The sequence below is a fragment of the Fukomys damarensis genome, unplaced genomic scaffold, assembly GCF_012274545.1.
Source record: "Fukomys damarensis isolate Sample0158 unplaced genomic scaffold, DMR_v1.0_HiC HiC_scaffold_27, whole genome shotgun sequence".
Classification (NCBI taxonomy): domain Eukaryota; kingdom Metazoa; phylum Chordata; class Mammalia; order Rodentia; family Bathyergidae; genus Fukomys; species Fukomys damarensis.
This window is the reverse complement of record NW_022900939.1, coordinates 38,689,025-38,696,785: the sequence shown is the minus strand read 5'-3', so window position 1 is coordinate 38,696,785 and position 7,761 is coordinate 38,689,025. Positions and strand designations below refer to the sequence as shown.

Below are 7,761 nucleotides of genomic sequence, written 5' to 3'. Positions count from 1 at the left end.
TTTTTTTTAAATTTAGCAAGGAGAAACCATGAGAACAAAGCCACACTTAGATAGGAAACTAAGATTAACTGAATTTGTGAGCTAATACCTATGAAAGTATCTGAATTCTAATGGAAATGATCTCGCTCCGAACGCTGCTGTGGTTAGTAGTTCACATTTCCGATTTTCACACATTTTCTCTCAGGAAGGATGGCAGCAACCTTGTCAGATCCCTTGGCAGGTACTCTCTTACCCAATTCCACTTGGCCTGGTCTTGGAACTGTTTCCCCTGACTCCTCCTTTGTCTCCTGACCCAAGTGTCAGTGTAGGTAGGAGGGATGAAGCTGGAGAACAGACTGATCTCGATCATTAGAACCACCTTCTGGGGCAAGAAGCTCCTGTGTCCATTAAAACACAACAAGGAGCAGTGGGACTTTGGAAACACTCAGCACATTTCAGGGTCTCTGTGTTGTCTGTACAATGAGATATTACGAAGATCGTGTCCAAATATCTTTCAGTTCTGCTCAGACCCTCCACCTTCGCTGCCCACTGCTGACTGTCTTCTTGACAAACAAATAAAGGGAAAGGTGTATACCCCACTAGGTAGACAGCTATTACACAGGATGTTATAGAGTGCACACTGTGTCCTGGGCATTTTATACTCAGCGTTCCCTTTAATCCTCTAGAAACACTACAAGGTTTTATTAACTATATTTTACACAAAAGAAAACAGAAAGGTTTAGCCAATTTGCCTGAAACTTATTGTTAGTAAAGATGGAACTTGGAGTTAAATTCTGGTTTGTCAGCCTCCGTATCTGTATTCTTTACATTATCATACTGCCCATCACGCAACTGAGTATAATCAGTGCACACACTGGCAAGGCCAAAACTTCTCTTTGCACCCTCAGCAGCACAGAAGATACGTTCAAGTGTTCAAATTTCTCAGTAATGTGCTAGACGTTGAGACCAATTAAGACTTATTTTAGGCTCTTGTATGTATAAGACAAGATAGAGATCAAACTGAGTCCATAATGGAATTGGGAGTTCAGGGGAGACAATAATCATTGCTGGGCTGGTGTTTTCTGCATGGATTTACAGGGGGTAGACCTTGAAATTATGAGACCTAGAAAAAAAAAGTCTTTGTCTATGCTGAACAAAGGCTCATATATTATTGAGGTATATCTAACTATACATAAGATAAAACAATTCAACTGGGTTTAAACAACAAGGAACACTTACTGTGTCATATACCAAGAACTCCTAAAGTCAGTGGCTTCAGGACTGGCTGACCTCATGCTCTACTGCATCGAACAGACCCTGGTTTTCATAACCTCTGCCTTTCTACTCCTATTTGAAGGAAAGCTCCTGCAGTTCCTACCAAATGTAGACATAACCACGTCCAGTAGAACAGGACTGCTTCTTTCCATAAATTTATCTGCAAGAACAAGGAGATAATTCCTAGAGTCCTCCAGCAGACTTCCCTTCATGTTTTATTTGCCAGAATTAAGACAGGTGCCGATGTCTAATCTAGCCACCAGCAGGACAAGAGCACTGCAATGGGTTTAGGCAATCAGGTCAGAGCCACTCTTCTCTGAGCCACAGGCCCCCCTGCGGAGCCAGGGGAAGTGCTGCTGGGGAGACAGTGAGGCGGTTGCATCTGTGCACCCTGTTATGCAGAAAGCTATTACACGTGTCCGGGAGGGGCAATCCTTGGCTAGACTGTACTCACCTAAAGCACTGCTGGGGACAAGATGGGGTCCACAGGTCGCGAACCGAGAAGGGAATCTCTAGAGGAAATCCAGAAGGAAAAAAGGAAGGAATAAAATAATTAATTCATCTTGGCCTAACGGAAAGATGCTACATTATTTCCATTCCGTGCCTGGAAAATAGTCGATGTCAAAGGATTTTAACTGCATTTCTGGTCTGTCCCAACCATTATTAACTTATTTTTAAAATAGTCTTTAAAATTTTCTCTGGTTGTTTACTCCGTTTTCCTAATTGCTGTAAACATCTAACACAGTCAGCATTCTTTGTGTTCCTGGACTTTTGGCAATTTCTTTCATGCCTAAGTGGTTGTTTTCTGACCAATGAGTAATGAGCTCTTCCAACCTTAAGAAGCAGAAACGTAGGATGGGGGCTCAAGGTATATTTCAGTGGTAATGTGCATGTGGAGGCCCTGGGATTGGTCCTTAAACCCCTTCCCTTTCCCAGAGAAAGGAAGGGTGAAAGACAAACATAGAACTGGACAGATAAAAAAGGAGAGTTTTTTAAATCCAGCCTTGCTAGCAAGAAAGGATCATTTCTTCAAAATCAGAAAAATCTCAAAGCCAATAAGTACAGGAAGAAATACATAATGTTTTTTTTTTGTTTGTTTTTTGTTTGAAACAGGCTCTCACTATTTGGTTGAGACTGACCTGGAAATCACTTTGTAGCCCAGGCTGGACTTGAACTCACAGGATCTCCCTGCCTCAGCCTCCCGAGTGCTGGGATTACAGGCGTGCGCCCCCACGCCCAGCTAAGAAATACATAATGATAGCGAACGTTTACCGAGTACGCTGTGCCAGGCACTAGCTCGTTCATTCCTTACAGTGACCCCATGAGTTGGGTATAAGGACTTCATCTGTAACTGGGGAGTAACTGAGGTGGAGAGTGGTTCAGTGCACACTTGTTCAATGTCTGGCCTTGTGCTCAGCACTTTTCAACATCATTACATTTATTCCTCCAGCAAATGGTACAGGGTGTTAACAATACCACTTTGTAAGTAAAGAAACCCAGGCTTAGAGAGAAACACGTCATTAAGAACATACTTAGTAATACTAAATATTAATCAATTACAAGTAAAATTAGGGTTTGACAGAACCAGGATTCAAATTCTGACCCAAATAACGCCAAAGCCAATGCTCTTGATTGATGAAACAAGGGAAATAGCCGAATTTATAGATTTAGGGTCCAAGTACACTATCCAAAAACGACAAGAACAGATATTTATCTGTCACTGTAATAGGTACATAACATTATCATCTCCACTCATCTTAGTTATTAATTTTTTAGGGATAGGCATCACTTCTGAAGATTTGACATGAAGTCAGGTATTAGTTATTCTTGTTTTTATTTAGAATAAAGATACATAAGCACAGTACACACCTGTAATCCCAGCACTTGGGAGACAAAGGCAGGAGGCCCACAAGCTTGAGACCAGACTAGGCTACATAGCAAGACCCTAAAAAAAAAAATTTTTTTTTTGGTACTGGAGATGTGCTTATGAGGTGGGCGGTGGAACCACTGAGCTAAATCCCTGGCCCAAGACCCTAAAATATTAATATGGTTATATTTTTGAAACTCTAAGATGTCTCTAAAAAAAAGAAGAGGCATAGGATGGCTGAGTCTGAGCTGGTCTCGACAATGGATTCTTGAACAGCTGGTTCAATTTTCTGAGCTTAGTTCCTCCATCTACAAAGTGACACAAGGCCTGAATGATACAACCCCAAGAGCAGAGTGCACGCTTAGGGATTTCTGCAGTGTATGATTGAGGAAGAAAACAAGTCCCTGACTCCTTGTGGTTGCAAAAGTTCAAAATCAGTCAGCTCACAGAACCAGACAGAATGAAAGGATTTTTTTTTTTTTTTTTAATCTTTGCCTCCCTGGATTTCTACTCACCTGCCCTGCCTTACACCCTGGGTCCTACTCACTGCCGACTGGGGTGACCTGCCCTGAAGAGAAATGTCATCCCCTTGCAGTTTCTGATTCAGGAGGCCTCAGATGAAATCAGAGTCTGCAAAGCTAACAAGTTCCTAAGTGATAAGGTACTGGCCCAGGGACCACACGTGGAGGATTTGTGGTGTATTTACTGGGTCAATGACCACAGAGACTGAGGCGGACAGCTGGGTGCCAGGACAGGGTTAGCATGTGAAAAACTGAAGAGGAAGAGGAAGGAATCAGTAAAAGAAACGGGTATGTGATTGAATAGGTATGGGAGAACAGGAAAAGGGGGATACCTAAGAGTTCAAACTTGGGGACCAAAATGGCAAAAAAAAAAAAGGAGAGAGATTGAAGCAGACCCATCTGGTCTCCATGGCCAGGAAGCACTGTTGCATCGGCCCCTTCCTGCCGCGCTGCACTGCTTCTCCGGTCATAGAGAATTAAGCAGCCAGGATCAGCTGGCAGAGAATGAAAATGGACGCTGGTGGCAGTGCCAGGCCCTCACAGGTACAGGGGCACCTCATGCTGGACAACATCCTCCCCACTGAACTGACCCACTTACGACGTGCCTGGCCTAGCCTGAGCCCCGTGGCACTATTTCAGGTCAGCCATTCACACAGACTCACACCCAAACCAGAAATTCCTGCTTAGGACCAGAAGCACAGCTGCTGTCACTGCCACCCTGCATCCGCCCTGGAGTTGGGCACCGTGAAACCTGACACCCAAATTTGGTGCCCAACGTGAGAACAGGATGCCTAGTATTTCCTGCCTTGACCACAGGGGGGACCTTTCTAGCCTGTAGGAGAATTTGGGCAAGCCTGAGATGAGGAGGACCGCAGGTACCCAGGCAGGGTGGGGAGAATACCTTCCTACTTCTCCGAGAGCAGAGGGGTCTGCTCTGGCTGCTAGGCAACTCAGCAAGACTCTCTCAAAACAAGTCTGAAAAACTGCTGGGGTGCAGCTGGTGGTAGAGGGCTTGCCTAGCATGTGAGAGGCCCTGGGTTCAGGTCCCAGCACAGTAAAACAAACATGGCCTTCCAAGGATTGGGGGAACAAAAGAGACATATGACAGAATGCCCAATTTCATTACTAAACAGGAAAATCAATACTATGTTCTAATTGTGAAATAGTAAAAATGCTCCAATTCTGACATTAATCATTGTAAGAGATGCACAGTAATAAGCACTCTTACATGGTCTTAGTGGGAGTATCAATGGGGACATTTTAGAGGAAACTTTTTCACTATTTCCTATATTCAAATAAGCATGTAACAGTGACTCAGCAATTCCCCTTCTAAATATCCACCATGGAGAAAGTTACACACATGAACCAGAGACACAGCGAGTCTGTTAGCATCATTTTTAAGAAATAGAAATAACTGCAGCTGGGCATGGTGGTATATACCCAGCACCCAGGAGGCTGAGGCAGGACGATGGCCATGAGTTCAAGGCCAGCCTGAGGTAAACAGTGAGACCCTGTCTCAAAACACCAAAAAATACATAAATAAAAATTGCAAACCACACACATCTACCGACAGGAAAACAAATTTGATATAGTATTGAATATATGGTTTTAGAGGACAGTAGATTATAAAATATGCCTAAGAATAAAACTTTATTAAGTAAAACTGACTGAATATTGAATCATTATAAAAGGAAGTCCTAGAAGAATATACACTATAGTTGCTGTTTTTCTTTTTATTCTTTTGCACTGGGTATTGAACCCAAGGTCTTTATTAAAACGAAAAAACAGAACATTATTAAAACAAAAAAAATTTTTTTAAACAGGGTCCTGTTACATAGTCCAGGCTGGTCTTGACCTAGCAAGATGCTGTATCAAAATTTAAAAGTATGGCAGAGTGTGCTGGCACACACTTGTAATCCTAGCTCTCACGAAGCTGAGCAGAAGGATTGTCACAAGTTCTAGGCCAGCCAGGGCCGCATAGTGAGTTCAAGGTCAGTCGGAACTACATTGCCAGACCCTGTCTCAAAAAACAACACCTAGGTCTGAAGTAAGAGAGTCACTTCTAACAAACAACATGGCCAGGTATGAAGAAATATTTCTTCCAAGATCACCTTGCAAAAGTTCTGAGGCCTCTGTCTGTGGGTCTCTTGCTCACTCGAGTACCCAAGTGGCCTCATGAAGCAACCTGTGAGGGAAAGGGCTGGAGCAGGTGCCTGGGCTGCCGGCAGCCTTCAGACTGGACTGCACCCGAAGAAGCTGGATGCAACCAGAGGTCAGAACCAGGGCTGCCTGATAACCTGTGCCTGTAATTCCTGACCTGCAGATGCTGGGGAAGGCTCGGAGGTTCCTCTACACAGCCTTCAAAGTCTCTCCCCTGCACACAGGCAGATCTCAGTGTCCTTAGAGAGACACTGGCCCAGGATTTTTCAACCCACACAGGAAAGGATGGTGTAATGTTCCTTCTGGAACCCTTTATGGGTTAAATCTGTATCTGAGACCATCTGGAAGCGCAAGTGGCCAGCATTCAGGTCCCAACTCAAGACTGTGGTCATAAACTAAAACTACACTTCTGGTCATAACCTCAGTTGTCTGTCAGAGTGATCATAACTTAAGGGTCCACTGTAGTGTTCGCTGTTTTAAAGAACCAAGTTTTAGGTATAATTTGTTGCACAACAGAAGTTAATTAAAAGTCAATTAGTAAAAATTATGAAATCAAGATATTCATGTCTAGGAGAATACAGCGGTGAGCGAGGGTGAGCACTTGCTCATCTGGAAGAGACAGCAGGGACCCAGACCTCTAGGTCTGGCAGCCTGGCTGCTGGAATAATAAACAAGCCCGAGGAACTGCCCATCTGCCTGCTGAGGAGAGCCTGACACTCCCGATACGCATGTTAAGCTGGAACCGGAAACACTGACCTTGCAGGGAAAGTATCATCCAGAAATAAATCTTTTAATCTGATTGTACATCACCTGAATGGAAACCTCAAGCTTTGAACCTGGAGTAACGTGGTCCTGTCTAAACTTCCAGGATCTGGTACAAGCAAACAAAAACCACTCCTGGAGGGAGATTCCACCATAGAAAACCTCATGCCCCCACACCCCATATGACTGCCACGAAGACAATCAAGCACAAGAGGCATTCTGATCAAGAAAAATAAAACATCAAAAAAAATCTAACACACGCACAGATTTTGATACACATATCCTTTTACTAGTTATATCTTCTATAGGCAGTCTTGAGTTTATGCACAAATTCAAATCAAAGCAATTTACTGCATGACAATTTATAACAGCAAAGGACACAGAACCACTGCAAAGCTTGAAGGTAAGAAATTACATTAATATCACAAGTTACTGTTTCTAGTGAAAAGAGTGACGTAGATCTAAGGAAGTATCTTTGGGAAATAGTAAATGAAAACAATCAAGAATAGTTTAAAAAAATCACAAAATTTAGATTATGTATAGTGAGCTCCAGTGTGTTTTATACATGTGTAACTATGCACACACACATAGGCACATATGTAACATGCAACGCTGATCTACACAGACTTCTCAGTGAGCATGAAGGACTGCTGACGGGTTGCCTCTGGAGAGGGGAGGGGACTTGTGTCGAGGGAAGCTTACTTCATTTTATAACTTAGTCTTATATTTTTTAACCATGTGATAATTGTTTTCCACTGTAAGAAATCCAAAAAATTCTTAAATGCCTGCAATAGTCATTTAGAAAAGATGAGGTACAACAACAAAAATATCTACAACAGAGTCAACAAGAAAAAGGAAATGAGAAAACGAAAAGACTTATGAAAGCAAACCAAACATTTAAATTCACGGGCTGGGGATTTAACTCAGTGGTGCCACTGCCCGCCTTGTAAGTGCGAGGACCCAAGTTCAATCCCTAGTACCAAAAATAAGAAAAAAAATTAAAAAAGAAAATTTAAATTCAGTTGACACACCAAAAAGCTCTAGAGAAAAGAGAACACTTTGTTTAATCAGTTCAGCAATGATTTTTTTAAAAATAACAATGTACTGACAAAGATGAGAAAAACAGGGCCGGGGATTTGGCTCAGTGGTTCTGCCATCTGCCTCGCAAGCACAAGGGCCCGAGTTTGATCCCTGGTA

General features: G+C 42.8%; 1 long non-coding RNA gene across 1 annotated transcript in view; it reads right to left on the bottom strand.

Annotated features, from left to right (window-relative positions):
* The window catches only part of LOC104857767, a 13,440-nt gene that overhangs the window by 5,146 nt on the left and 533 nt on the right, over window positions 1-7,761 (bottom strand). The window contains exon 2 of the long non-coding RNA XR_778957.3: window positions 1,709-1,766. This is a non-coding gene — a long non-coding RNA (uncharacterized LOC104857767). The remainder of the gene's footprint in view (window positions 1-1,708; window positions 1,767-7,761) is intronic.